The 25,997-nt window shown below is 42.2% G+C and overlaps 1 protein-coding gene and 1 long non-coding RNA gene across 6 annotated transcripts in view; one reads left to right on the top strand and one right to left on the bottom strand.

The window, feature by feature from the left end:
* Window positions 1–25,997, bottom strand: part of LINGO2 (leucine rich repeat and Ig domain containing 2) — a 993,495-nt gene that overhangs the window by 245,452 nt on the left and 722,046 nt on the right. The gene's annotated exons all lie outside the window — the stretch shown is intronic.
* Window positions 10,952–12,912, top strand: LOC109283954 (uncharacterized). The gene is made up of 2 exons (XR_002091270.2): window positions 10,952–11,041; window positions 11,123–12,912. It is a non-coding gene; the product is annotated as an uncharacterized LOC109283954 (long non-coding RNA).

Raw genomic sequence — 25,997 nt, 5'->3', positions numbered from 1 at the left:
GGTTAACAGGAGTCCTTCCTGATCCTGCCAATCTCTGCAGACCTTTCAAAATAGGGCTCTGTTCAGCATCAAAATTTATCCAGTTTATTTTCCTTCCTATTGATTATTTTTTCTTCCCCTACGGTCTGCAGTAGAGATTCTCTCTGCTGTATCCGTAGGCTGCCTCGTAAATACGAACACATGAAAAAAGAATCTCATGACTAGCAGAAACAAATTCAGTTTCCCTGAGGTGGTTAAATAGTTATATGTTTCTCCTTCTGGCCATAACATTTTCAGGAAAACCAAAGGCAGTTCTCACAAGCAGAAAAAAAAAATGTCATTTTGTTGTGAAAGGATAACTCAGAGATATATCTCTGTTCTATGCATTTCAAATGAGCCTGCCACTAGGGTATGTTAGGAAGGTATGTAGATACCTTCCTAACATCCTGCATGCATATATAACACCATCCCACCTTAGGATCTCAATACACTTCAAAACATCAAATAATTTAACCTCATAACTATAGTAAGAATTCTTGTCCCCATTTTCCAGTGACTAAACTGAGGCAAAGAGAGATTTTGTGACTTCTGCAAAGTGGTGTAGGAAGATTTCAGCAGCCAGAAATGGGAACTCTGAACTAAAATCTAATCTGAGTTACATCGCTGTAAAAATGAAGAAATTATTTTGCCCTTGACTTGGTATTCTAGAGACTTATAATGGAGATCTGGCCTTGTGTTTGACTTCCAATTGCAGTCCCATTCTTCACCTCACATCTTTGTTTCCCTTTCCAAATGTCTGTACCTCTCTCAGCAGTTTCCATTTTCACTGACAAAATCTCTCTTTGCCTCAGTTTAGTCACTGGAAAATGGGGAGAAGAATTCTTACTACAGTTACGAGGTTACATTTTTTGATGTTTTGAAGTTTCCATTTTCACTGACAAGTGCAGGGTACTGCACCTGGGGAGGAAGAACCAGCAGCACACCTACAGGCTGGGGAACTCCCTTCTTGCCAGTGTTGAGACAGAAAAGGATCTTGGAGTCATCATTGATGCCACAATGAACATGGGCCAACAGTGTGGGGACCCGGTCAGGAACGCCAACCATACCTTGTTGTGCATCCACAGATGCATCTCAAGCAGGTCCAAGGAGGTGATCCTCCCCCTCTATGCGACAGTGGTCAGGCTGAAGTTGGAGTACTGCGTCCAGTTCTGGTCGCCGCACTTCAGGAGGGATGCGGCCAATATGGAGATCAGGGGTCAGCAGGGCAGCCCCTATGAGGAGAGGCTGATGGACCTGAATCTGTTCAGCCTCCAAAAGAGAAGGCTGAGAGGGGATCTAGTGTCAGTCTACAAACTAGTCAAGGGGGACCAGCAGGCATTGGGAGAGTTCCTGTTCCCCTGAGCAATCCCGGGAGTTACAAGAAACAACAGACTCAAGCTAATGGAGGGTAGTTTCAGGCTAGACATTAGGAAGCGCTATTTCACTGTCAGGGCAGCTAGGACCTGGAACCAACTTTCAAAAGAAGTGGTGCTGGCTCCTACCCTGGGGGTCTTTAAAAGGAGGCTGGATGAACATCTGGCCAGGGTCATTTGACCCCCGTACTCTTTCCTGCCACGGCAGGGGGTTGGACTAGATGACCTCCTCAGGTCCCTTCCAGCCCTACCAACTATGAAACTATGAAACTTGCTATTATGAACTTACTATATCTTGTCACAGATTCTGGGAATATCATTAATAATGTAGATCTCTAAAATGAGTTATGAAATAGGACCTCTGATTGATTGACTGCAGTCTTAGAAATAGACGACAACAAAACACCTACTGTACCAGCTAAACAGACATCAAAACTACATCAGCTCATGCTGGGGTGCAAATGGAAGATGCTTAAGAGCACTGACTGTATTTTTGAGGGCAAGTTCAAATGTACTCATAACTGGACAACCTGTCATATTTTAGACCAATTTCTACTGCTGTTTAAAGTCCTCTCTATATAATAATTTAGCCCTCGCACTCACTCTTGTCTAAAAGAGCATCCCCAACTCCCTCTGCATATACCAAACCTTGACATGGAGCCCAATAGATGAGATTCACACAAAAAATTATACCCCCTCGAAATATAATCAGAATGATTAACTCTTTGGTATTAGGGCATGCTCAGAGACCATTATTGTATGCTCCAAGGAAATGGTTATAATGGTTTCTCGCAAAGATAATGACCCTCTTGCACAATCACCTTCCTCATCTTCCTCCTCCTTCCCCAGCCTGCTACTATAGGCAGATGCTCATTCCTGGACTTGGGGAAGCAGGTGAATAAAGCTGGTGAGAGACTGTAGGTAGCTGGTGCTGCTTAGTATTAATTACTTTTCATTAATATCATTGGTCAGGAGCACTGCTTTTACATGAGGTGTCAGTCATGAAACAAAAGCTTGAGCACCATAGTAGTCACATACTTTATTACACTGTTAAGATATGCTTTTTAATTTTGAATGTGAATTAGACAGAATCTCAATAGTTTTACAAAGCTTAGAGCAGAATTATTGCTTGTCCTTCAGCAAGCTCATTCTACTCTTTCAGAAGGATCCAATGGCCAAACTCAGAGATGAGCCTAAACCCCTTTTTCTGGCTTTTTTAATATGTGAATTATAGCAGTCCCCTAAAGTCTTCATCCATTAATGATTTCCTAGCATAAATATATTTACTCAAAGGTCATCACATTAACATTCAGATATTTTCTACTATTAGAACTTAACCTGTCAGGTCTACAGAGAGGGTCAGAATATGACAAGAAATGAAGAAGGGTGTGTAGAAGGGTGACACCGTTTTTTGCAGGTGTAGTTTATACACAGTTCAAGCTGCATTTGATCCCAAGATGTGGAGAGCACCAACCTAGAGCCAAACCAAACAGCAGGACAGGAATAACACTATCAATTGGAACCTGTACTTTATCTAGCCCTGTATCCTGTCTTCAATTATATCAGCTGCTTCAGAGGAAGGTGCGAGAATTTTGTAATGAACTAAGGCTTTTTTTTGTAAATCTGAATGTCCTATAATTATTTGCTAATTATGTTTCAGTTTAACCTGTTACTGAAGTAAGGATCACCACCAATACCACTTTTTAATGATGGGTACAAAATGTGTTACTCTCCAACGCTGTGTCACAATATCAAGTTGAGAGTAAGAGAGAGGGAGTGAAAAAAAGACCTTTTTGATTTTTATTAACTTTTATTATAACAAACTAATAAAAATAACCCAGTTAGAAAGCAACCAATTAAAAGCACAGAACCCCATACAGGACTAGTAATGAAAACAAACAACCACCAAAGAAGAGCAATTTAAATAAAGTGCCAATGAGGAGAACACCTGTACGTAAGTTCATCTTCTTCCACAATACATTGTGCTCTCCTTTGGCCCAGTGGGATGTAAACTGGTCCATGTTTTGCTTTAGGGCAAAGAACCCAAACCCAAAAGCCAGGCATATCCAAACTAGGAGCTAGACATTAGACCCGGGTAGCTGCTTCCAGTAACTCCTCAGCATCACCATTTAGCCCTACCCAGGAGGAAGTTGGCCAGGTAGATTACATACCTCTCCACTGCCTGTATGAAATCTAAGTCCAGTGCACCATGGAGGGCCCCAAGGATTGCAAAGAGCAGCCACAGCTGGAGGTGGTTGAGGAAGGCATAGTAGAGGATATCCACCACCTCCTCATTGCAAAGAGGATATTCTGGTTAGAAGGTCAGATTCATTTTTAGGTTCCTTCTGAATGCCTTAATACTACATATTTGCTCCAGCACTTCCTCTCTCACGCATTGGCCCACACATCATGAATAAAACATTTAGCTTTCATACAGTGCCTTTATCCTCCTAAATTACTCTGTTTGATCCCTTTTTTTGCCCAGCAGCCCTCTTTCTGTGATATGGGATACATTTAATATATGGTATGCTAATTCCAATTTTTTGTTATTTGTACCTTTTCCAAAGTTCTATGATCTGGAGGAGATACCATAGCATGAGGAGGAACTATCAGACATGTTCATCTTTTAAAAGTTACTTCACGTCTAATCTTATTATTTTTCACAGTGGAATGTTATTATTTTTCAAAGTGGGCACATAGCTGTATCACAATATATAGTATTCCGTTTTCAACAGCCCGAAGATAATTATAGCAAAGAAGCATTACAGTATGATAATAACTGTAGCTATAAGCATCATATTCTAAAAAAAAAAATCCAATCTGGACTATTTAGTAAACATACAATTATTTCACAACAACTCTCACTATCCATCATTTAATTTTTACTGCCTTCATCATCTTTCCCCACTTCCTTTTTGGGTCTAAGCCTGATACTTTGTCTATTTATTTTCCTAAAAGAAAAGGTACTTTACATAATCTTCACTATAAAAGAAAGCTTATGATGTCAGCACCCACACAGGATTCAAATATCCTCAAAGTTAGCTGAGAGAGGCTATGCTGTAGTTATTAATATTTCTTTCTGATAAACATGACTACTGAATATTTTACTTAAGTTTCAACAACTACAGAGATATATAAAATTAGATGACATCTCATGTATACCTCATTTACTGGCTCCCCTCCCCACCAGAGGCAAAGCATGTCATATTCCAGCATGGTAACAAAAACCAATATTCTCTTAGACTGAAAACCTAATCTAACTGAAGTCCATGGCAAAAACTGACTTGAAGAGAACCAGAATCTCACTACTAAATTTAAGAGTATAGTCCTTGAAAAATGGGAGATTTTCTTCATAAACTTTTTTCTATTTTTTTAAAAACTGTAGTTAGCAGATTTAAAAATTTTAATATTTGAAAAATAGAAGTATATTTTTGGGACAACCAGCCACATTAATTCTAGCTGTAGAAGTCAAAGAATGGTACATGTTAAAAACATTCTGCAACAGAAATAAAGGATGAAAGACAACGACATAATCAGAATAATGTGACTTTAAGGTCTTATATACTGTGATATTCCAAGAGTAGTAACTAACTGGAAGATGAGATTTTGAACTTTTAAATGGCACATAACTTCAATTTTTGTTAAAAACGATTCTCAATATATCCTACTTGGAAATTATATTGTTCCCCCAACCTAGGAAAGAGAGTCCATTTGGCAGTTAAGAGTAATAGCGTTTAGCTCCAAGTAGGACCATTATGAACATCTAGTCTGACTTTCAAACTAATAAAGGCAAAGAAACTAACCTAGCAACGTCTTCATTAAATGCACAACTACTGTTTGAGCTGTAGCATATGCTTTGGAAAGTCCTGATTTATAATCTTTAAGTGATGGAGAATCATATAGGTTGTTTTAATACTTAATTACTCTTAATTACTCCCTGCTACATGTTCCAATTAAGTCTGGATAGAAAGCAACTGTCTATCTATGTAACTATCTAGTGTTACATTTTCAAGCACTAACTTTGTATCTGGTTGGCTCTTTTTATAGTTGCATAGTCATTTTATGGTGTGATAATTATTTTGCATGTGTGGCTGGTCTAAAGTTATTGTGCAATTAACTAGTTAATTATGTGATAGTTTACATTTGTGGCCAGTCTTACTTTGCACCTGTGGCTGATCTAAATTTTTTGCAGAATTAACCAGTTAATTGCATAATATATGAAATGGGTAACAAGGGCCTTAGTACTAGAAATTTGTGCCTCATTTCTATTCCAAATGTGTACAGGTTCAGCTTCTATGGGTCTTGCTATACCTATTTTTTTCCTATGTTAAACTGTCACCTGCTACCAGAAAACTCTTCTCCATAAAGGTACTCACAGACTGCAGTCAAGTCACCTCTCAAAAAGCTTTTGGTATGAAATATAGTGAGCTTCTTAAGTCTGTCACCAGTAGCATAGCTAAATGAGGGGTGGGGGCACAAAATCAGCAGCCCCTGTGCTGCTAGCCCAGCCCCCACTCATGATGCCCAGCCCCTGACACTGCCACATGAATAGAAGTGCCCAAATACACCTCTGTCTGTCACAATAAGGCATGACCTTCCAGACTTTATATCCCTTTTGTAGGTCATTTCTGACACTCTTCTCTTTTTGTCTGCATTCACTTTTATGTGTGAACATCAAAATGGGACATAGTTTTCCAGTAATGGCCTTATTAATTCTGTGAACAGAAATGTTATTACCTATTCCCACCTACTTAATATTTCCCTGCCTATAAAACTTAACACTAAGTTATCCCTCTCAGCTATTGCTTTCTGCATCCACATCATCCTGAGCCCATCTATTTTTCCTTGGTTCTATCATTTTTAGACTTATTGTGATAAGATTAAAAATCTTGCTATACAACTTTACACATGTTTGGAAGCATATAATCAAGTAAAGAAAGATACTAAGGCAAAAGCACTGCTTATCTAAGTCAGTACTCCACAGTTGTGTCCTCATGGTAAAAGCCTGCCCCAGTGAAAAGAAAAAAAGCCTCTCTCATTGACTTCTTTGGAGCCAGAATGCCATTCTTAGTTTCTAGCTTCCTGAAAAGGCTGAAACCATCTGGGTAGCTGACTGGCAAACATGTGACAAAAGGGATTCTTTTAAAAAATGAACTGTGAAAAAAATAAAGACTTGCTCATCCCTTAGGCCTTCATATAAAAGAAGCACATAAATACTTTGCTGGGTTAGAGGCTCTTAGTTTTCAAGCTGAAACAAGGAATGTATATTAATTTTACTTAGTAATTTACTGAAATTCTAGCTTCATTTGAAAATTTCCCCCACTTCTGTTAATGCCTTTTTCATATCATAGGGCAAGTATATGTATCTTACTCCAGCACTGTGTGATATACCAAAATGTGTAAGAAAGAATGGGTTCTGTCATTCCATCATGTAGTAAATGCACGGATTTATATACCTACACATCAAATATGTGCATCTTGAAGTTACTGGCTAGATGTTGATTTAAGTAATAGGAAGTAAGTACATTGATCCAACTTGTAAAAGGGCATGCAATTACACTACAAAAGCAGATGAAGAAAATAATTTCCAGCAGTACTGCACCTTCACTGTTATTTTGCCACAGGATTTGCTCCGACTCAGTTACTTTTTCAAAAATGAAAAGCATCTCACAGCTCTCAGTGAAAACAGCCATTTAATCCCAACCAAAGTGAAGTTATAGCTCAGAGGTGGCCAAACTGCGGCTCGTGAGCCGCGTGCAGCTTGCCAGCACGGTACTTGTAGCTCTCTGGAAACTGGCCAAAGCCCCGCCTCTTCTCCCTGAGGCGGCTCCGGGGCACAGCACAGCCTGGTGTCTCCCACCACTCCGGCTTTCCCCGAAGAGAGTGTGCCCTGAGCCCACCCTCCTCCCCTCCCTCCGGGACTGGTGGCTTAGGCACTGGGCTGTGGGGGCAGGGCTTGCAGCCGTGTTTACCCTGGGGCACAGTCCCAACAGGGAAAGCCGGAGTGGCTCAGCGGTGCAGGGCGGGTGGTCATTTCCACTCTGGGTTGCTCACCCCCTCCCCCACCCGCCACCACTCTCCGGGTCTTGAACTTTGGTGGAGGATTGAATGTGGCACCCAGGGTGAGTAACTCTGGCATCCCTGTTATAGCTGAAGTTCATGCAGTAGGTGAAACAAAGGTGAAAGAGCAAGAATAATATTAATTTATGATACCATGAATTAATATTATGGTCCATATGCAAGTTGAGTATGGTCCATATGCAAGTTCATAGAACCTGTTTGAGAAGGACAAGCTTACTAACTACATTCTCTTATTTCTATTTCCAGGACTCTTTAATGATTGCTTCTTGCCTGTCACACAGTGGTACAGGGAAAACAGGTTGTAATGATCCATGTTTCCTAGTCTGTACTAGTAACTCAAGAGCAATTTGGGACACCTTTTTAGATTATTAGGCATCAATGAGGTACAAAGCAGCTTAGAGCTTTGACACTGCAAGTGGGAGCAGTTTTTTAAAAACCCCTCATGATTTCTTAAGTTGGTTTATTGTTGCTACTGGCCATTGACATCTCTAATGAGTAGAGACAAATAGCAACTTCTTCTGAGATTCCCTCAGTGCTGAGGTAATTCTCAAACTCTCTCCCACTGTGAACATCAAGGAACTGTGAGTTTTTCAAGTTACTCATACTTATTGATCTTCTGTCTACAAGATGGCAACAGGTACAACACTCCTAGCCTATAGATGAGTCACTCAGGCTATTCTGGAAAGAAAATTAGTTTTAAACAAACACTGTGTTCCCAGGAAGCATGTATTATACATAGTTAAACTCTACAAGTCACAAGAGAGTTTAATGTCTACTTGTATGGATTCAGGGATAGATCACCTTAGAACCACTGCTTTACAGCAGTGTACCACTAGATTCTCTGTATTATCTATAGCTATCAGGTCTTGTACAAGCAAGAAAAAGTCCTATTCTCCAAATTCCCAGACAACCAACAAACTGGTCTTCACAAAAGAAATATAATTACTGCACAGCAAATGAGCTGTTGACCTACACTTAATTATCCTCAGTGCATCAACTAATGGTATGTGTGACCCGAGTGTAAAAATGAAAATTAGTTTTTCCACTTCCTTCTTAATATATTGTATGACAGACGGGGGGGGGGGGGGGGGGGGGACTTGCCTACCTACCCTATGACTTTGTTAAAATTCCTCATGACTAATATACCTGTGCTCTCTGCTGCATTTTTGAAGAATATTCATAGTTAGTTTTCTATGCTGTCTTACAAAATATAGCCTGGATTTTTTATGGTCTTTGATAAGATGATAAAACACGAGTCTGGTTTTTATTTGGGACAACTGTCAGACAACCAGATAGCATATCTGTCTTGTCTTTGATGGAGTAACTTTAAAAAGAGTCTTCTTTACCTCACTTTGTGCTAAACCAAAAAAGTATCACACCACACTGTAACACCAAACAGATCAAGGCTTCAAACACCACAAAACAGAAAACAGAGAACAGGCTACAGGAGTGGCAATGATACAGTCAGGGACCCGATGGGAATAAATTACTATTCTATTAATAGTGAATTCCTGAACAACACTGTGACTGGAGAAGAGAGAGAACTGATCATGGGATAGGTAGAATTGCAGCTCATCTCCATAGTTATTCTCTGATGCCTGTTGAATGGCTTATGTTAATCAAGTTTTGCAGTGTAAATTTAATTTCCAAGGGATGGGTGTCGTGTGTGTGTGTGTGTGTGTGTGTGTGTGAGATAATGATGGTTTATTTTCATCTTCATCAGACACTGATGTGAACTAAATTGGCTTGGAGACCAGGGGAATTTAGAATGTGTTAGCTGGTCTGTGGTAAGTGTCTGTGTGCACACTCTTACACTGAGGCAAATGAAAACTAGATTAATATAGCTTAGCCCTCAATGCAACAAGGATTTAAAGACCTGTCTTGTTTACCTCACAGTAACTTGTTTATCCACTTCTGCCTTAAACAATCCACCCATTTCTAGGAACAGTCTAATGAGCAGGGATCCAAGTTTTCCATTTCCCAAGGAAAAATGAAGAAAAATATGGATTTCGCCCTTTACCCAAGGAAAACACGGATTTCTCACTTTAACAGAGAAAACTGTGGATTTTGCACATTTGAAAAGAACTCTCTGTAGGCTGGCAGAGTTCCAGCCTGCACGGGGTTGAGGGGAGCAGGAGGAAGGCAGTCAGGCAAGGGGCACCATTGCATGTACATGCACATGGCAGCCAGGCAGCCTGGACAGCAGCTCTGGCAGGTAAGTGGGGTGGCGGGGGGGCTGAGGGCCCCATAGGGAGGGACAGAGTGAGTTGGGCAGGGCTGGGTTTGGGGCTGGGGCTCCTGCCCAGCTGGGGAGTACATTGGGGTTTGGGGCCCAGGCCCACAATGCAAAGCCACAGAGCCCTGGCGGGGAGTGGGATGAGGCCTTGGGAAGTTCATCCGGGGGGGAGGAGGACAGCTCCCTGCCATTTTGTACGCTCCCAAGAGGGCTGGGGGGAACCCTTGTCTCCCAAATCTTTGCACAGAGTGGGGGAAGATGCAGGCTGCCTGCTATGGGCTGGGGCTCTCCCCCCTGCTTTCCTTCCCTGGGGCCTCCACAGTCCAGAAGGTGTGACCCGGCACTTCAGGGGAGAGCAGGGCCATGCAGGGAAGATGCTTGCTGCTGTGAGCTCCGTGCTGCCCTGTGCGGCAGCAGTGAGGGCACAACCCTGCACCACTGCCCCCGCTGCTGCTGCATGGGTAAGGGGTGCCTCACCGGGGCAGTGCAGAGCTCACAGCAGCAAGCAGCTTCCCCACATGGCCCTGCTCTGCCCTGCAGTGTGAGGTTGCACCTGTTGGGCTGCAGAGGCCCCAGGGAAGGGCCGGGCAGGGAACTGGAGCCTGCAGTGGGCAGCCTATGCCTGTCCCCTCCCCCTCCCACTGCACACACAGACCTGGGGAGCATGGGTCCCCCCCTGCCTCTCTGGGACTGCATGCAGCAGCAGGAAGCCAGCCCTGCCTCCCCACCCAAGCCTGCAGCAGGCAGGTAGCAGGGTGGGAGTTGGGCTCCATGCTCTGCTCCACTGCATCACCCACTGCCTCCTGCAGGTGGCAGCCAGGGCTTGGGTGCTGCGGCAGGTGGTGGGGGTGCAGGGGGATGTGGACCCGAGTTTCTGGCCCCGTAGCCCTGGCAGCTGGGGTCCTTCTTTGGTAGGGCTGAGGGAGGGGGCAGGGGGCTGTGGGTGGTGGGTGAGGAGTACCAGCAGGGCTGGGAGGCAGTGGCTTGGGATTGAGGGGCCTGGACCTGTGTTTTGTGAGCTAAGGGGCAGGGGGAGCTCTCATTTTCCATGATAACCCAAAATCAAATACCAGAATTTATAGGTGTTTAGAATTTATTTTATTATAGTGATTGAAGTACTGGCAGGCTTCCAAATTGCTTTAAAATTGTAAATACATCAAGAGAACACTGTGTTCAGCTGACACTTAAATATATACATATATAATGACCTTTCATTGTAATCACAGATTTGAGGAGTTTTATCAGAGATTTTGCAATTTTTTTTTTATCAGGGAAAACCAGGATCCCTTCTAATGAGAACATGGCTGAGTCAACCTTGATACATCAGCATGAGGTGGGACCCCCCCACATCCCCACTGTAAAGCTGCCTGAGCTGGGCTTGCCCTATTGACATAGAGTGTATTTTATTTTCCAGGGCTGTCACACTGGAACTGTTCAGAAGCACTGAACAGGCAGAGACACATCAGAATTGGATTTTAACAGTTTTCTGGTCTCATCGATGATGGCACAGAGAGGAAAAATGGTTTGATAGTAAGAAGACTGAAGATGATGCTTTGCTTCACTATACATACAAGTTGCTGATGTTAGAAGACATGGCTGAAATGGTGACACAGATATTCCCATCAGTGATAGGAAACAAAATATTAAATACCCAGCATTCACTTCCAGACCAAGAAAAAAAGTATGTTGCAACTAAACTGGCTTTTCTTTTGAATTTTTATCCATTTTAAAAATGCAGGAATTGGCCCCAAAAGTCTCAAGACTTCCAAATAAACTGCCAAATGCCAGATGGTACTGAATTTTTAAAACAAATTATTTTTAAAATGTCCATTGCCACAGTGAAAATCTGGCTGTAATAACTGTATTTTTGTAACCCAGCTAAGGTAACAGAGTGGGATATAAAACCAGTTTTAAAGGTTGTTGAGTTCTGGAGGCTTATTAAGATTCAGGTCACTAGTTCAAGTTTGACTTGTGTCAGCATTGACTTAAAGATTTTAGATTTAGATAAGACTCATCTGAACATGCATGGCTTGCATGAAAGGACTTGATGGTTTCTACTGTACAATTGGTACAATATTAGCAGGCTCCCCAGATAAATATGGAATTGACTAGAGGAGAAGAACAAACCCTCTTGTGTTTAGAGATTAATGATATAGAAGAAATGTTGAAAAGCATCCACAGAGTGTGTGGGGAAGCTTGAATGGACACTATCCAGGCTCTAGCTGTTTGGTACCTGCAGGATGTCAGTCTGCAAGGCTGTCAGTCAGTCGGCTTTCACCATCACTAACAGCACTTCACGGGGAAAAATGGTAAAACGACAACAGATTTTTAAATCTTTTAAGAAATACCATAACTCCACTGATGAAGAAAGTCTGATAAGTCTTTAGAAAAAATAACACCAAGACTGTGATTCAGCAAGTCACTGAAGCACAGGCTTAACTTAAAGTCAGTGGGATTTCTCATATGCTTCAACTGAGATGTGTTGAATCAGAATCTAAATTCTATGAAATGACATCAATAATAAGGCTAGGTGAACAGGAGGCTCAGGCCAAAATCTCTCAGAATTTTGCCCTCAGTTTCATAAAAATCTTTCTCTGAGGACCAAAGAGTGAAGTTAATTTTCTTCCCCTTGATTATTTTTCATTGTTACACATCTCTACACTTTCTGGCTCCAGTAAAGGCTGAAAATGAAAGGCTGCTCTCTTGTAAAGTTTTCATTACCATCTTTCACATGTGAATTTTGTTTTTCCAATGCTAGTTTATAAGATGCTTCTTACAAATTCAGTGAAAATCAGAAACCAGCTGAAACAACATTTAAAGCAAGACTTCTCCAAAAGTTGAGCGTGCTTAAGCCTGAAAACTGGCATTTTTGTTTGGGCATACCTAATAAAAAACACACAAAACAAAAACCCCCAAACCAGCCTAATTAATAAGCACATATTCTGAACATTTTTTAGTTTTCCAATACATTTTCCAGCCTGAAGGTACAAGACAGATCACAGTATTTTCACTGACTTCAGTGACTCTGTGCTGACTGACAACAGTTGATGATCTAGTTTAAGAAGTTCAGCAAACTTTTGGTACAGTTGTATTCTCTTATTCAAGATGAAGCCAAACTCCAAACCTGTTGGGGAAAATCTACAATCTGGCAAGGAATATATGGCAGAAAGGGAACTCCAATAAATTTGTTACTGTACTATAAAATTGCTTATTCTTGCTTATTTTCTGGAAAAAAACCCAGAACCACTAACAGAACCATAGAAATGGATAGTACAAATATTACTTTATTTTATGTTAGTGAAAGATTTTCAGGTAGAGGAAATCCAACATTCTTAAAACCCCTGGTGGTAACAGAAATTAAATGTAAAAATCCAGGGCCAAAGATAGGGATCTTGAGATATATAGAAGCAATGGATTTAAAGATATAGGCTTGAACGAAGTACCAGTTGGGGTCTACTGATCAACCGCAAGTGCAAGGCCTTTTGTGCTTGGCAGAAAAACACCATTTCCAAGCAAAAAAAATAGTATCACCAACAAGCCAAGGCAATTTATATTTTCAATCTAATACCAGAAGACAGCGTAGCTAAATTCTAATCTGTCCAACCTCTATCTACTTTGTGCTTTCAAAGTCTGGCAGGAGCCTCCAGGCCCTTTAACCCCATGCCTTTTAACTTTGTACCTCCTCACATTCCTGGAGCAGGATTTCAGGAGGCCACTGAGCATGTCTACACATGTTTATTAAGGCGATGTGCTAAACTCTGGTGCTAAGTTTATTGCTCCTGGGTGCTGCATCTACATGTGCACCTGGGACCGCAGCACACTGAGCCACATTGGAGCAGTCCCAGCTGGCAGGGGGCCCGGCACTGCTCTGACGCAGTTCAACCTAGCCGGCAGGCAGCCCCCACACTGAAGCATTTTAATATCCTAGCCAGCTACGTCAGCATCTACACATGCACTGCTGCAGAATAAAAAAAAATATTTACAAGTACTACCCTGCTGTGGAGATAATTAGTTTACTGCAGCCTAATAGGGCTGTACATGTAGATGCAAGACATTTACTGCAGAGCTCATTAGTCTACTCCACAGTAAACATCTTGCATAGATGCACCCACTGTGTAATGTACAGTATAGAAAGGAAAAGCTGCTGACCCTCCCAGTTTATTTCTTTATTTTGGCCAGGTGTGACTACAAAGGATTATCTCCTCTGGGGTTTAGTTCAAAATTTCCATGTGTGGCTATTCTCAGTTCAAATCTACAGTTGTAATAACAGCAAGTGTGCCAGTGTATGCAAGGTACCAGAATACTGTTGATATTTTTAGCAGAGGATCCTTCAATTCTGCTCAGAGCAGATTGGTGCATTTAAAGCACTATATTGTAGTTGGCCCTGGAAATGCTAGTCTTCCCACTTCTGCTACTTCCTATGCAACCCAACTGGTAGCAATGGATATAAGAAAAAATTGGCAAGAAAAATTAGGAGACAAGGCCAAATTACCTGACCCCTACCTGCTTGCGCCTTGTGCTGCCATTTAAAGCCAGATACACAAAAGTACTTTGGCACCTAATTCTTCCTGATTTTAACAGAAGTTAGGCACAGAAATGACTTAAGGATAACTTTAAATAACTTTAACTTAGACTGTGAGTCAGGAAAGCAATCAGGATGGTCACTGAAGAATAGGAGTTGAGGTACGCTCCTGAATAAGGACTTTAAACCTCTGCTGACTGAATGAAAAGCAGTGTAAAATGCTACCAAATCAGAACATTCCTGATACTGAGCGTGGGTCTGAAATTCACTAACTTGGCTCCTCTCCTAGCATCAAATTTTGTCAAGCTCCAGTGAATCTATTCAGTTCCCCAAAAAGCTATCCCAGATAATTTTATAGTCTGTACAAATCATTAATGGTTAATTTGAATAAAAATAAAGGCATTTCAAAATGCAATGTAATATTAAACAGTTCAGCGCTACCTTAGGAGGGGGGCCAGCCTCAACCTTATCTCTATCTTGATTATACTTTTTGAATTCTTTTCCCCATACTCCTATTTCAGCTGTTTTAAGAACGCTTAAAAATATGCTCATCACAAATGAACTGCTGTAAGGATGTTATAAACCAGAAAAGAAAGGGAAGAAATAATGGTTGGGAGGGAGTGCCTATCAGAACATCTTCTTTTTCTTTAAACAATCAGGCTACAAACCAAGCAACATCACTAACTTAATGGGCCATAAGAGATTTTCTGGACTGAAGTGGGTTGATTGAATAATCAAATTCCAAGGCCTAATGGAAATAATAAACCTCCTAAATCCCAACCTTGCAAAAAAAAATCCACTTAGAGTTTTTATTGGAGAGATTTTTACATCAAATGCTTAATGAGATGGCAAGCATGCATGAATAATTATTTTTACTTACTGTTCCCATTAAAGAAAAGATGAGTTATAATTCTTTCAGTCAGAAGTAAAAATTCTTCCTTGATCATTAACATTAAATTGGCTTCTTATTTCACATTCAAAGGAAGCAGCACATTTAAATTGAGCTTCAAATAGGCAGAATGAATATCTGCCTTTAATAAAAGAATTATATTTTTTCTCTTGTCCTTCTGATATTTTAAAAATTGATACAAGAGAGTCATAGAGAAATAGGGTTGGAAGGGACCTGCAGAGGTCATCTAGTCCAACCCCCTGTCTGAGGCAAGATCATTCACCCCTATTAGTATATGAGGGGTGTACATCAGGATCTGGGGGAATGTCTGTTCACCAGAGCACCCCATGGAATGACAAGGTCAAACAGTCACAAACTTCTCCAAGACTGTTTCAGGCTGGACATAAGGAAGAAATTCTTTACAGTCTGAGCCCCCAAGACCTGGAACAGACTGCCTCCAGAGGTGGTGCAAGCACCTACTCTGGAATCCTTCAAGAGTCAACTGGACATTTATCTTGCTGGGATCCTGTGACCACAGCTGACTTCGTGCCCATGGGGCAGGGGGCTGGACTCAATGATCTTCCAAGGTCCCTTCCAGCCCTAATGTCTATGAAATCTATGAATACCTGTCCAAACCATCCCATACAACCATAATCTAAACTGTACATAAGAATACCCTCAACCCTGACACAACATAGATCTAGCACCCTAACCTACCACAGGTAAAGCAGGAGAACCACAGCAACCAACGTCCTGCTTCTATAAATGTTGTCAATATACGCTCAAGAGATCCTGGGTAGAGGATTATGTTCCCCACTACAAAGGAAGCAAAAACCCCGCAGTTCATACCAATCTGACCATGGGATAAAATTCCTTCCTGACTCCAAATACGGCAATCGGTCTAAGCCTGAGTGGCGGGACAAGACCCTCTAGCCAGGAAGCTCTGGCTTTGCTCCTAGCAGGAGAATCAGCACGCCCTAGTTGAAGCCAACTGTAGACAACACCCAATGCCTTTGAGGAGGCTTAAAAACACCATGACACATATAGCAGAGAAAATGGGTGGGGAGGCGGTAGAGGGAGCAACCAAAGCCCAAAAGCATCAGAAATACCCAAGGTAGAAAATAAGCATAGCACCTGACTAGTGGCCTTCCAACCTCTTCTTGAACGCCTGCAGTTATGGAGAGACCACAACTTCCCTAGGCAGTCTATTCTACTGTCTTACTTTTCTCACAGTGAAGACGTTTTTCTGGATATCCAATCTTGATTTATGTTGCTGCAACTTCAAGCCATTGGCTGGCATCCTCCTCTCTGTTTTCCTTCTTTATGGCACCCCTTCAAGTATCTAAAGACTGCTATCACATCTTCTCTTAAGTGCCTTTTCCACAGCTAAACTTGCCTAGCTCCTTCAGTCTCTCCTCATATAGCTCCTTCAGCCTCAGAACTTACATGTTGTGGCAGACAAAAACCTACCTGAGCCTCTAACAATTAAAACTTCCCACTCGTGCAAGCACAGTGTGAGAATAATATTTTCTTTCAGCAGTAACTAAAAATTGTTTGTTTTTTTTTCTGATGTGATAGCACTATAGCTGCCTTACAGCAAGGCCATGTGCTGTGGAGTTGGTTGCGTGGGAGAAGTCCCAGTGCACCTCTTGTCCTTGTATAACATAGGTGTGAAAGTTGTATTTCTGGCACATGGGTACGTTGCTACACAGCAAATATCAGTTCTTCAATGTTGGGGATGAGAGTGTCAGTCTTGTAGCCTGTTTGATCAGGCAGGAATTCTAAACAGAGGAGCAGGACACTCTGAATTGTATATATCTTAATACTCTGTGTAGTACTGAGCATACTCAATACTTACTAAACCCCATGGGAACATAGTGCAAGCAAAACTTCCACGGAAGTTACTGGGGCATTTAACAGCAGGAGAACGATTTGAGGCAAAATGGCTGGTTGGAAAAAAAGAAAAGAAAAGAAAATCAACTAATTTAGTTCACATATCTAATCATTTGCTTGCTAAGTATTCAATGCTGAACTGTCAGGCAGTAGCAAGTGCACAAGAGCTGCAAATACATAGAGAACTGCATATTTTTTCTAACAAACAGTATTCAGCTTCTACAGCAGGAGAACCCACATCTATGACATTTTGCAAATCCAGCCAAGATGAAAAAAATGGAGTGGCATGTGTTTATTTCAGACCACGTACAGAAAACACCATGGATTTTGACACTAAGTAGGAAAGGCATCTTATATTTTGCTGCACTTGATAGCTTTTAGATGCACTTTAAACCCCTTGGGAAGGCATGCCTCTTCTCTCGTATCTAGCCATTAAGTCACATACACAAGGCTCAACAAACTGGGCATCTGTAGTATTAAATATATATATATAGGTGAAATTTCACAAAGGCTGTCACTTAGACAGCTATTAACAAGGCTACCAATAGCAACAGATAATTTGTATGCCAACAGCAAATCATCATTATGAAAAAACCATCACAAAAAGAGCCTTAAAAACTTTTCGGGGAAAAATAATCAACAAATATCTTATCTTTGATTACTCCCCTGGCAGCAAAATTCAAACCATCTCCCTCATCCTCTTCCCTAGAAATCAGGCACCCAGTAGCAAAACAACAAGAGGCCTGGGTGCCAACTTAGGACGGGCACAGAATTGGTGGCTGCCCCTATCCAGTGTGTAAAAGCATCTTGTTAACCTCTGCAGGTGTCTAATATAATGTGATAGTTATGGCAATATAAATATTCACCTATGAAAACTGTACCTGTAGTCTTTGATTCATACATTACCTTCCCTTCCCTGGTACCACGGTGACTGGAAAATGTACAATTTTAATATATCTATCACCAAAACCTCTCTGTGAAGTGGGGAAGTATTACTATCCCCATTTAACAGGTGTGGAATGCAGGCACAAATACAAGGCATCCATGAGTTAGGTGCTTGAGAGGCTGGAATTTAGTGATTTCCTCAAGGTCGCAGAAGAACTCAGTGGCAAAACAGGAACGTCATATGCAAGTCTCTCATCTTCCAGGATGACTGCCCTACTTCGGTCACTCCAGTCCCTGGTGCACATTACAATTATGCTGTGATTAATGTGTTAATTGCACCACAAATTGGAACAGTGCAACCTGTGCAGCCGATTTATGGTACCATAAAGTGGTATACCAGCCACAAAGATAGTCCACAAAATATATGGAACATCTTTGGACTTATTTGTATGGCACCATAATTCAATGAGCAGCAGAAAATGACTGATTGTCAGTACTGGCTGATCCTAATGTCAAAAATGGGCTACTACAGTAGTGTGTTACAAGGCTCCCCAGTGGGAAGAAGCCAGGGGGCTCCACCGGATGGGAACCTAGGAACCCACTAGCCTGACAGTTTTTCCTGCCTTATTCCCAGTAGGTGCTGCAAGGCAAAGCACTTTAAAATACTGGGCTGGGGAAGCTAGGCTCAATGTTCAGTTTTAGGCATCCTGAGGCATGGGAACCCACGATGGAGGAGAGACTCCCTGATACTGGTCCCCCAGGATTTCTAAAAACTGTGTATGCAACTGGGCTGTCCCAGAGCTGGCCAACAATCAGCCAGTTGTTGGCTCTAACCCTGGGCAGCCTTGAGTCTGAAACTGGACAAAGCTGTCCCAGGGCTGGGTCTTTAGACAGCGTGGGAGTTTAGAACTTGCCGGGGGCAACCCTGCCTCAGGGACAGACCCATATCCTGCCTGATCTGCAGGATTCCCTTGGGCCCATTCTACTTCCATGTGATTGGGATAATGTCTGGCATGGCAGGAAGTATGATGCTTAGGGTAGGGTATAAAATTCCTCTGATAGCAATCATGGAGTTCTTTAATGTCTGCCAAGAGCTTCAGTTTCCAAGGCACTATTCTAAAGAAGCTATCAGTACACAGCTGCTGCATCCTAAGTGCCATCTCAATATTTGTGGAAATTATTATATACAAATCAGTCCATCTAAGTTTACTCCCATGTGTCTCCTGCTTGGGTGTAACATCTGCACAGCCACTTCAGTACCCTCCTTATAATTCTCCTTTCCAGAGCTGCAAGACCTCATTGCCTATTATTAATAGGCTGACTGCCTATTACCTCATTGTTTCCATATATTCCCCTGTGTGTCTACCTCTGCCTCCTCTTGCATTACATGTAAACTTTAAGTTTTTAGGACAAGCACAGTCTTTTCTCTCTGTGTTTATATAGCATCTACAATACTGAGATCCTGGTCTGCGGCCCCAGAGCCGGGGGTGGGTCTGGGGGAGTGGTGGTTTAGCAGCACTCTTGGAGGCTGCTTGAGTGCTCCTGCCTGCTGACCTGGGCTAGTGCAGGCTGCCTCCACTCCCCGCCAACTGTGCCTGACCCAACAGGCAAACATCTGTTGGGCTGGTAGGGTGGCTCTCTAACTCATGGTGCTTTATGTAAAGTGCCATGAGTCAGAGCAGGGCCATAATGTCTGTCTTTACCCATTCTTGAAAAAGTCACTTACATCTCTCTGCTCCTCAGTTTCCCACCCATAAAATGGGCTGTGCTGCTGTAAGGATAAATCCAGACACACTTTGATGATTCTTAGATACTTCATTGACTACTCCAATAGATGTCTATAAATACCCAGTTCCCTGGTAGATAAATCTGGATATTTAATGAAAAAAGTGAAAACTATTCCCTTATATTTTTTAAATGATTCATATTGTCTGTGTATGCTTCCTGTTGCTTTATGCGAACATTGAGGTAACTGAAATCTTATTAGCACAGATCTGCCAGGTTATGTTTTAACAAGCTAATATACTCACCTATGGACAAATAACAAAAGTAGCCATGTTGCTATCCAAAGATGACTGTGTCTTAGGCCAACCACATTCCACAACTGCTGAGGGATGTTCTATTTTAAGATTTTTGTAGTAGTTTTGGTGGAATAATTCAGCTTATACAGAAATGTTGGCCACTTTGCATTTTCCCCAACATACCGCTTATGCTTGCAGCATAACTGGTGGTGATCCTAGGTCTAGAGCCCTAGAAGATTTCTCTAATATGAAAGGGCTACTCTTGGGTCAGCTGCTTTAGCTTTTGGTCCACTATCTGCCAATAACATATAGTCTGAATATGCATCCTTCTCAAACTAGAATTGAAGTACCAATGCTGAATAAATGGGGTCAAGTCAAGAAGGAAAGCCCACTTGAAGAGGTGTTTGAAGATGGCGAGAGGCAATAGTGCAGAGAATCAGGGAAGAGACTCCAGATGTAGGGAAATCACAGAAATGGTGACATTACTTGTGAGAGGTCAGTGGAAATATTTCTATTAACCTTCATGGGTTTTGGAGTAGGATGAGAGCAGAGACATATATGTTGGCTGTAAACAGATGTTCTAATGACTTGGAAGAATTCTTACAGGTTTGTTCTTCTGGTAGAAAAACTTACCCAGAGATGCTTAAATAGACATCCAAATAGTGAGCTCCTAAAGAGAAGAGAGCTTATAGTTCTGATGGTGAGCAGTCAGGGGGGCTCTGTGCACACATCTAAGCATGCTCTGCAGGCTTCCTCCATCCAGGTGGTAGTTGACGGAAGTCAATTGTCGTGGTGCCCTGTGACCAGTGGGGTCCCTCAGGGCTCTGTCCTAGGGCCCTTACTTTTTAACATCTTCATCAATGACGTAGACCATGGTGTCAGAAGTGGGCTGGCCAAGTTCGCCGACAACACCAAACTCTGGGGTAAAGCATCCACACCTGAGGACAGGAGGGTGATCCAGGCAGATCTTGACAGACTCATGAAATGGGCAGATGAGATCCTGATGGTGTTTAACACTGAAAAATGCAAGGTTCTCCACCTTGGGAGGAAAAACCTGCAGCATGCTTATAGGCTCAGCAGCGCTACGCTGGTTAGCACTACAGATGAAAGGGACTTGGGGGCATGATTGACCACAAGATGAACATGAGCCTTCAATGTGATGCTGTGGCTAGTAAAGCAAGCAAAATGCTGGCTTGCATCCATAGATGCTTCTCAAGCAAATCCTGGGACATCATTCTCCCATTGTACTCGGCCTTGGTGAGGCTGCAGCTGGAGTACTGCATCCAGTTTTGGGCTCCAAAATTCAAAAAGGATGTGGAGAAGCTTGAGAGAGTGCAGAGGAGAGCCACGTGCATGATCAGAGGTCAGGATAACAGACCTTATGATGAGAGGATGAGAGCCATGGGACTCTTTAGCCTGGAAAAGCACAGGCTCAGAGGCAATCTGGTGGCCACCTATAAATTTATTAGGGGTGTTCACCAGGATCTGGGGGAAAGTCTGTTCACCAGAGTGCCCCAAGGGATGACAAGGTCAAACGGTCACAAACCCCTCTGCGACCGTTTCAGGCTGGACATGAGGAAGAACTTCTTTACTGTCCGAGCCCCCAATGTTTGGAATAGTCACCGTGTCCCCCCCCACCCTCAGGAGGCACACAGCATTCATGCCTAGCTCCATGTAGCTTGCCTTTTTAAACTGGAATAAGTGTATCTGCATCTGAGTGGCAGTTCAAAAAGGCTGATAAGAATGGGGCAGGCTAATCAACACAGTCTCTCAACAGTGCTAATTATCCAGCTCAAAACAGGATTCAGCCCCACTGCTTCCTGTTTAGAGTGCAGCCTGTGAACAGCAGTGCAATTTATTCAAGGTTCACCTAGCCTGGTATGATTTTACTGTACAGGCATTCCTTCAGAGAAGCATGAGTTCCATCCGTACTCACTACTTTTGGGAAATAAGGCCCCTTTTAAGATCATTTAAACTATAAAACAATCAAAACTAAAAATAGTTTAGAAGTAGGTAGGGGAAAAGTTATGCAGATGTATGAAAGTGATTGTTAAGAATTTGGAACTGAAGTAAGTTCAAGAGGTCAGTATGTCTGGAAAGGCAATTCAAAGGGAACAAGATGTGAACATGATGGGTGAAGATGCTACAAGTCAGCTTAGCCTGAAGCTCTCAGACTTTGATCTTTCCTCCACCTCAGATCTAAGAACAATCACAAATAAATAATTGGGAAGTGAAAAAGAAAGGGAGAAATCTCTGGAATCAAGAGAAGGTATCAGCAGAATATTTCTGAACATTCTTTTTTGGTTGCTTGTTTTTCTTTAACATTTGCAGTAAAATTGTCTTAGGAAGTTGGTTGCTTTCATTTCAGAATGAGGCAGAAATAAAGATATGCTGCTTCTTATACTGCATTAAAAATATCTACTAGGAATATTTTTTTTCATGGGAAGAGCAGTCTGTGGAGATTAACATCCATCTCACCAGAAAGTCTTGTTAGCAAGGTTCGGAAATAAATCATAAATCATATTTTTGCAGTACGTTGAAAGCTGCAAGCTACAACATAGAACATCTTTTTCAGACCATTTTCCCCCCCATCTCTATTCACACTGACTCACCAACCATACCAAAGCTTACACAATGAATATAAATCATATCCAGGAGGAATTTCTCTCTCCCCTAAAGGCTGGAAGCAGAGGCATACATGTTGTTTTTTTCTTCACACAATGTTCTGAATATTTTATAAGTTATGAAGCCTAACAAGTTACAAGAAAGGGATGTGAAAGAGGATTGGGCATCTTTCCTCCCTTCTCTCTCCCACTCTAAATGCCTGCCACCCTACAAAATGAACTGCTATGCACATGCACATTTTATTAACAGGTCTAGCTGATCAATCAACTGCATATCCCATGAAGCTTGTCACATATGCCATATTTATGGATGCCTTTAGTCATAAACTAATGAAGAGGGCAGAGTAAGTAGCCTGATTTTCCAACAAAGAAGAAAATCAGAGCTTGTTTCCTCATCATAGAATGAGACGTTTCACCAAAGAGAGCCACTATTGCAGAGTTTGGATTGCTAAAACTGCCAGTGTTGTTGTTGCTTGTTAAAATCCAATCAGCAAGTCTTAAATTCCATAAAGATTATTTTCCCGTATTATTATCAGGTTATGTGCTCGGTAGCAGACGCAGAAGTGGACGAGAAGCACTTCCGGTCCACTTCTGGGTCTGCCGGGGAGCACATGGGGGGGCCAACCTGCACCACCCTGGCTGCCTGACTGGTGCCTCCTGGGTCGGGGGGGTGGTCCCCTGGGGTCGCCCTGTGGCCAATCGCTGAGCTGGGGAGGCATGGGGGACTGCACTCCCAGGCAGATCCAGAAGTGAACCGGAAGTACTTCTGGTCCACTTCTGGGTTCGCTGCCTAGCAGGTAGAGCACTCCACCCCCCGCCCCCCCCCCTCACTCCTGTGGGATGCTCCATGTGTCCCGGCATCCCAGCGTTCACAAACTGCACTGGTCCCTCGAGGTATGTTGAAAAAACTTTTAAATCTGTGTCTATGGTCGAATTGCTGATTCTCTGAATCATCATTGAATCTTCAAATTCGAATTCAGCCCAATTGAATCAGGGACAGTGATCGAATCAATGAATTGAATCACTCTCCCGGATTCAGGCTGAATCCAAATCCGAATCGAATAGGGCCCGCTTTGCACACCCCTACTAAGTGGTCACTATTCTGCCTGCCTGATCCAGTGAAATTGGAGAGAGATGTGTGCGTGCACACACACACCTCTCAGCATTAGCTTGCATACCACATGCCTAGGGTCTGTGGGGCTGGGGTCCATGCTGTGGGAGATGGGAGGAAGAGGGAGATTCCTGTTTCAGCAGTGAGCAACGAGTGGGGAGTAGGGCAGGGGGAAGCTAGGCAGATCCTGCTGTACCTGCAGTCTCTGCCAGATCTCAAGTGAGGGAGCAGGGGGGAGGGACCAGCTCTACTGTGGAGAAGAGAGCCCCACCCAGCCCAGAGAGCATGCTAGGATGGATGCTGGGGGAGTCTGGTTTATCTTAAACCAGCAAGGGTGCTGGGACAGACATTGCATAAATTGGTTTGACCCAAATCAGTTAAGTCAAACCAGTTTCTGATCACATAAACTGGTTGATGTGTAATGTCTGTCCCTAGCCCTATTGTACTGTGTCAGGTCACAAACACCTCTGGCACTATGGGCTGCACTGTCTTGTCCTGCCCTACCACCTGGAGGAGAGGGATAAGAAGTAGAAGCTGAAGGAAGAAGGGGGAACCTTGAGACCCTGGCTACTGCCACAGCCAGAGCAATTTGGGGGAGGGGGGAACAGCGACTGGATGGGGCCCCAGAGACCAAAAATTAACCCCTTATGGGCTGCATGAAACTTGCAGGCCACAGGTTGGACATCTCTGGCCTACACAAGTCTTTGGTGCACTTTAATGAAAATTCAGCCCTTACTTTTTGGATGTGTGTGAGTTTCCTAGGCCACTAGGCAGTTTGGTTCCAGGGGCTTGCTAATCAAAAGGTGTTGCTCAGCTGAGAAAAAAGAAGTTGCATCTCATGATCTAATGAAAACAGCTTCCTTAAAGTAAGGCTTGAAGGAAGAGAAAGAGAGAGAGAGAGAGAGAGAGAATAAGCCCTTTAATCCCACCTTTGCCTGAATGGTGCAGCCTGTGTCACAGTTTTGCATTGTCTCAAACATTCAGGGAAAAACCCAAGAAAGGTGCTAAATGAAAGCAAAAAAATGCAACTTTTAATGTTCATTAGCTCAAAAAGGGATAAAAAGTCGTCATGCTTCAGGTTTTGGACTAAAAGGACATCAATCCCATTGACTATTCAGTGTTCTTACTCCAAGACTTCTCCAGCCTGAGAAACTAATAACAGAGACAGACAGAGCAAATATACAGAAGTGGAGAGGAAACAGAGGGCAGGTGTAAGGGAAGCAGAAGATGAAGAGTACAATTTGGGCCTCTATAAGTATACTGCTTGGCCTGGTTTGTGCCTGAAATCACTCATTACTTCACAGGTTTGGGTTATGTTCGGGCAAAAAAATATCCAGACTTCTTGTCCTTTCATTCAAAGATATTAAAAGTCAGCAGACTTTATAAATACACATTTAACTTAGCTTTGCACTTATAGAAGCATTAAAATGGTATAAATGGGGTTGTACTGCAGCACTTCTACTGGCTGCCACAGTTCAGCCTGAATGGCTAGTGCTCTTAGATTACAAGGTTTTGCTTGTTTATATTCTGATAAGGATTGAAATACCTGTTTTTGTCTTTGTTGTTGTTTTTTGTTTTTTTAAATAGGCATTCTTGCTTAAAGGTGAAGAAAATTTGTAATTTAAGGCAATAAGTAGTAAGGTGACAAAATTCTCTATGGAGTATAAAAATGAGTATAGTAATAATATATGGAAAAATATATTACTTTAATAACATAAATTAAAAATAGTTTCCTAAATCTGCACTATAACCATAGAAGCCAAAGGTGAAGAGTCATGAAATGATCCCCTTTTCCCTTATTTTTTTTAAAATTAGAACACAACCAGTTATGAAATTTTTCTAACATGGTTTTGCAAGTCACTAAATTATGGAAGTTTTGCAAATAGCTGCCAGACAGGTGAAAAGTAGGTGTTCTTCTCTGGCTGCTAAAAGTCAAGGTCATGACAATCTTTGTAAATAACATGACCTTCAAATTCTTTAGGGTCATATGTTCTGACATGCCTTTGCTTCAGTTCTCTTTTCAGGATGAAAGCAATAGGTTTGTATTTTGAGGAATTCATGCATACTATTAATAGCATGCTGAATAATTGACATCCTGAAAAATGCTAGCTTTAAAGGAACACACAAGCCCCTGAAAACAGGATCATTTCAATGGGTACTCTTACTTTCTTCCTAGAAAAACATCACTGACCAGATGTTACAGGGCATGTATTAGTCAAGGCTGAGGGTTTCTGCAACACAGAAACACTTCAGTACTATATGCTGTATAACACTTCAGTTCTGTATGCTGTATGCTGTATAATACAAGCCATATGGAATTAGTATTCCATTCAGTCTAGTATCT

This window comes from Alligator mississippiensis, chromosome 3 (assembly GCF_030867095.1).
Source record: "Alligator mississippiensis isolate rAllMis1 chromosome 3, rAllMis1, whole genome shotgun sequence".
Classification (NCBI taxonomy): domain Eukaryota; kingdom Metazoa; phylum Chordata; order Crocodylia; family Alligatoridae; genus Alligator; species Alligator mississippiensis.
The sequence above is the reverse complement of the archived record's forward strand: the minus strand, read 5'-3'. Positions and strand labels throughout refer to the sequence as shown.